This window comes from Phoca vitulina, unplaced genomic scaffold (genome assembly GCF_004348235.1).
Source record: "Phoca vitulina isolate PV1807 unplaced genomic scaffold, GSC_HSeal_1.0 scaffold2, whole genome shotgun sequence".
Classification (NCBI taxonomy): Eukaryota; Metazoa; Chordata; class Mammalia; order Carnivora; family Phocidae; genus Phoca; species Phoca vitulina.
This window is the reverse complement of record NW_022589705.1, coordinates 71478707-71484706: the sequence shown is the minus strand read 5'-3', so window position 1 is coordinate 71484706 and position 6000 is coordinate 71478707.

Genomic DNA, 6000 nt, shown 5'->3' with positions numbered 1-6000 from the left:
CAAATCTACCCCACCCCCGGTTGCCCAAGCTCTTGGCCATCTTGTAAGCTCTGATAGGCTGAGTGTGGGGTCTGGAGGCAGAAGGCCAGGGTTCTGGTCCTGGCTCCACCGCCTCCCAGCTGTGTGGCCGTGGGTTAGTCACTTTGCCTCTCTGGGGCTCAGTTTATCTGGCTGCCTCACCAAGAGGCAGTGGTGCTCTTAAGAGAAGGCTGAGCCTGACTGCCCTTCCTAGTGGGCTAGTGGGTAAAGCCCTGTTCGGCTGCAACGAGCTTCCCTCTGAGGAGCAGGTGACTCAGCCATAAACGGCAGGAGGCGGCCGCAGCAAAGAAGAGTGGCTTTGGAGAAACCCCAGGGCAGGAGGTTCTGTGTGAGCTCAGGGCCCAGGGCAGCCGGAGAGCAGAGGGACCATTTCCAGAGAGTAACCAAGGACCAGAGAAGGTGCTGCTTGGGCCACAGGCTAAGGACAGGTCTCTGGCCCCACACAAACCTACCTCGGGGACAATCACACTGACAGAACCAGGGACCTGGGCAGCAGTAAGAGGATCATCATTACCCTTCACAGCGGCTGCAGCATCCTGCATCCTGAGACGTGACCGTGACCGGCTGCCGTGGGCGGTGCTCAGAACGGCTCCGACGTGCGCTGTCCCGGTGAACATGAGGGTGGGATGAGGCAGGAAGCTCTTCTCTCCCCTCCGCCCCCACCACTGTAAATCCTTTCGGGAAAGAGACAGGACTCAGTACATTAAAATAATTTTTTTCAAAGTGAGCTTCCCAACATCGGAAGCATCCACACATAGCTGGCCAGGGATGTCCCAGGAGGAATTCCCACACAGAGAGGGAGGCCTTTCAGTGCTAGAACTTTGGCTCTATGGCAGCCCTTTGTACTCACCCAGCACAAAGCCTCCTCACAGGAGACGGTGATGTGCTTGGAGAGGGGACAACGCTATTATTCTCTGGGAGAACGGAAGCCTTTGACTCCAGGGCAGCACCATCCACACTCTCTGTGTCCCCTGTGATAAGTCGAATGGTTCCCGCCCTGCCTCTCACTCCCTGCATGCCCCCAGGGGCTGATGTGGTGGACCCTCACCACGGGGCTAGAACAGGGAAGGGTCAGAAGCCAAGACAGAGCTGGGGTTCCCTGGTGTGGGAAAGCAGAAGGGGGCAAAGTCAGAATGTAGCTCAAAGAGTCCAGAGCGAAGAGATGAGGTCCAGCATGGCCGGCCAGGATCTAATGGGAAATCTACATAATTGCATTAAATGGCAGCCAGCATTTTGAGCTCGCCTCTACGGCCAGTGAGGACGTGACTCAAGGCTGGTCCGCCCTGTTCAAAAATGGCCTGGGGAGGGTGGGTGCTTGGAGTGACTAGGAGGAGCTCCAGCCACCCAGTACCCTAGACTGCCCACAGAACCCTCTGAAAACCTCTGGCACATCTCTGACTCCGGTCTACTAATATCACAACCCTGACAGAGGAACTTTTCCCTTTTCTACTTTTCCCTAATGCATTCAGGCAGAAGGGCCATTAATACTTAACAAAGAATGAAAAATCAAAGGAGGAAGACAATTTCTTACTGTATTTTTTAAACATTTGGGTAAGAAAAGTCAGATGTCAAAAAAAAAAAATCCCCATTTACATCTTTTAAAATGTGAGCAATTAATATTTTCCGTGGAGGTTCACGCTCCCTCTCTTCATTCTGTTTGCAGGGTATTGTTAAGCCATGCTTTGTAATTTGTTGCATGTTTAAATATTCAGTCTGTATTTCATTTGGGCTACACATTTAATTCAGCCAACATGTTCATTTTAAGATCAATACTGTCATAACTATGTTGAAAAATTAAATTATTGTAACTTTATTTACATTTCTTAAAAGTACTGTGAAAATTATTCTTAACCAGGACCTAATCAATGTTAGAGTCTAAAAATATGCCACTCTGCATGAAGCTATAAAAAGATTAATGTACATTTTTTTACAAGAAATTAGTAGCTTAATGAAGTGGATAAAAACGCTGTCACAATTTTTATTGGATCTAAATTGCATAGTAGTAGAGGTACAGTAAGTGCCTTCCACATAATGACATAATGAGTCATGACTGGTGCTGGAAGGCTAATTTGCCCTTAACTGACACAAAACCAGGGAATTAACATCCCAGTCGCTCTACGCCAATAGCAGATGCATTATTTCATTGCACAGCAGGGTTTTTAACTAAACTCTTAACTGTAGAAATATTGATCTATTCTTCTGTGAAATGATGAAATTGAAATTTTTTTAAAAGGACGTCTTAAATTATGGCTGCTGCAGTGACATTTGCTTTCCCAGTACCATGCGTGTCGACAGAGCAGATGCTACGGGAGGAATTTGGGGAGGCTCATACCTGGCTTTTAGAGTCTTTCATCAGAGCAGTGAGGAAGAGGGAATTTTGTAGGAGAGCAAATGCTGGTGTTTGAGAAACTGATAGACCGTCTACAGGTGCCCAGGTTCTGGAGTGAATGCTCTGGAACATTGTCCTAGCCCCTAAGTCGGTTCGCTTTGAAGATGATCTAGGGCTCGCAAGTTGTTTTGAGCAACAACTCACCAAAACAGTGATATTCACCTTAAGTTCCAAAGACAAATTTAGTGGTGAAAAGTAGGATAGGGGAGGAGCTAGAAACCCTTCGAAGGGACAAGTATGAAGAGACACTGTACTGCCCTGGCTTCAGTTCTGTCACTCATTCATTCAGCCATTCACTCATTCATTCATTCATCTTAAATTTATTGGGCACCTACCAAGTGCCAGAGATGGATAAATACAATAACCACCCTTTGGTGGCTAATGGTTGCTTCTGTCAATAATGCAATGCAACATATTTCTTTGTTTAACCAAATGAATCAAAATTCATCTTGCTTTGAAATTTTCACAATACACCTGGAACTAGAGGCGCCTGGGTGGCTCAGTCAGTTAAGCATCTGCCTTCGGCTCAGGTCATGATCCCAGGGTCCTGGGACCGAGCCCCGCATCGGGCTCCCTGCTCCGCAGGGAGTCTGCTTCTCCCTCTACCTCTGCCGCTCCCCCTGCTTGCGATCTCTCTCTCTGCCAAATAAATAAATAAAATCTTTTAAAAAAACCCACATACACAATAATTTATTAAAAAAAAAAAAAACCTGGAACTAACTGCGGGTGTTTTGAGCTATTACAACCCAGGAATTTAGATTTAAAAAGAACGGTGTGCTGGGGCACCTGGGTGGCTCAGTTGGTTAAGCGTCTGTCTTCGGCTCAGGTCATGATCCTGGAGTCCCGGGATTGAGTCCCGCATCGGGCTCCCTGCTCGACAGGGAGTCTGCTTCTCCCTCTGCCCCTCCCCCCCTCATGTGCTCTCTTTCTCTCTCTCAAGTAAATAAATAAAATCTTAAAAAAAAACAACAACAACAACAGTGTGCTGACTCACATAGAGATCGGACACCTCTTATGCGTCTCTATTTGACACCTTGGGTTACTATCCAAAAAAAAAAAAAAAAAAACACAGAAGCAGCAAAATCAGAATTCTTTATGCTGGAAGGCCTGGGAAACCAAACTTATTTAACTCAATTCAACAAGCCTATATTCTATCACATGACCTAGACCCAGGCACACAAAATAACTAGACGTACGCCTATAGGCGCCTGGTTCTCAACAACACTAACATTAAGTCACAGACAGCCTTAGTTAAGTGGTTTGGGATGGACCTGGTATCACTATTTTTCAAATTACTCCAAGTGGTTCTGGAGTGCAGCTGGGGTTGCGAATCACCTCTGTAAAGGCACTCAACACAGCAACACTAGAAACTGCACAGACCACACTCAGGGAATTGCAGGACTTGGTGACCAGCCTCTGCCCAGGAGCTGCAAGGCAGGGAGCCACAGAGGGGCCACATGAGGACACACAAAAGAAGGGCAATCGGATACATTGGAAACTGCAGGCGATGAATTTGCTCCCCTACTCTGAGGCTAGGACCATGCTCTGCTGCATGTAAAAAACCAATAAAATCTCCTCCTCATCTTCTCTTCAATATTTATAGAATTTTTTAAAATGCATATATGTATATTGTTAATTATAGAAAAGGATACATATTCATTGTGGAAAAAAATTGGAAAACACTGTTAGAAAGGTAGAAAAAAAAAGAGGCTTTTCAAATCCCTGTTATTTTAAAGAGGTAGAGGAATCCATCAGTTTGGAAACATCCTCAAATTGATTGCTAAAGCAGGAATGAAAGATCCTGTACTTGTATCCCCATCAACACTGAGTATCATCCCTTAAAGAAATGCCCATTTGATAAAGAGAAAGGGAAGCCCACTGCTATTTTAACATGCATTTCTTCTCTTCCTTGCGAGGTTTTATCGTTTTTCATGTTTCTGGCTTCTTTGTGTGTACGTGTCACATACTAATATCTTCTCCTCACTTTCTTTTGGACTGTGTTTCTTACTGATTTATAAAACCGTATTAAGAATGTTAACTTTGGGGGCACCTGGCTGGCTCAGGACTCTTGATCTCAGGGTCGTGAGTTCGAGCCCCACGTTGGGTGTAGAGATTATTTAAATAAATGCATAAATAAATAAACTGGAAAAAAAAGAATGCTAACTTTGTGTATTACGTGTTAACAAACATTTTTTCCTACTTTCTCCTGTTTTGTGTATAGTAGTATGTTTCGACATAAAGAAGTTTCTCATTCCTATGTAAAAAAGAAAAAGAACAATAAACAGAACTCTTTTGTAAATTACCTCTGATATCTTTCATTTCTCTCTTCCCTTACCCCCTGCTATGTTGACAAGCCCCTGGGACTTGGAGTCCGAAAATCAACACTCTCCCCCCAGCTGTGTGATTTAGGGCACGCCCTTCACTTCTCTCAGCCTCTACTTTCCGCCCCGGTCTGCATCTTAACTTTTGTCAGGATGAAATTCAATCAGCCCTCTCATGCGGAGAACTTTGCCATCTTATTCACTGATAAATCCCCAGAACCTAGGACGGAGCCTCGCACCCCACAGGCACTCAATAAATATTTGTTGATTGAATGAATAAGTATCTGGCTTGGACCCTCGCCCAGAGCAGGCAATCAGTAAATGTCGGCCCCCAACAACAATCCCAGGCTGCACTGTTCCTAAGAGGTCTTTAAGGGTCAGAAGTTGTATCTCCCAGTCCTGCTGTTTGTGTTTTTCCTCTTACGCCCCACCACAGTAAAGTACGGACAGAGTGTGTTGTGTGAGGCCAGCCCTCTCCTGAGCACCCCTGGTGGATACAAGAGGCCTAATGCACAGACCGGGCCCTTCAGCCTGGTGATGGCCCTTGCGGGAGTTCATTGTACATACAGAATAATTAAATGAGATGATGAGATGGGCCAGGAGATCAAGAAGGGAAAAGCAGGATCAGGGAAGGTGTGTTAGAGAAGGAGGGGCCCACAATGGATTTGAAGGGCAAAGACACTTCCGACGCACAGCAGCCCCCCTTTTATCCTCGGTTTTTCTTTCCGAGGGTTCAGCTGCCCAGGGTCAGCATGGTCGGTAGGGAAGCAGATGATCCTCCTTTTGCTGTATCCTCAGGTCAATAGTAGCCTAACGCTATGTCACAGTGCCTGTCATTCCCCTCACTTCATCTCATCATGTAGGCATTTTCTCATCATCATCACAAGAAGGGTGAGTGCAGAACAGTAAGATATATCTTTTTTAAAGATTTACTTATTTATTTGAGAGAGAGAGAGCACGTGAGCGGGGGGAGGGGCAGAGGGAGAGGGAGAGAAGCAGACTCCCCGCTGAGCTCGGAACCCACTGCAGGGCTTGAGCTCAGGACCCCAAGGTCATGACCTGAGCCAAAATCAAGAGTCAGAGGCTTAACCCACTGAACCACCCAGGAGCCCCAGGACAGTAACATATTTTGAGATAGAGACCACATTCATATTATTTTTATTACATTGTATTGTTACAGTTCTATTTTATTATTAATCTCCCGCTGTGCCTAACTGTAAATTAAACTTTGTCATAGGTATGTATGTATAG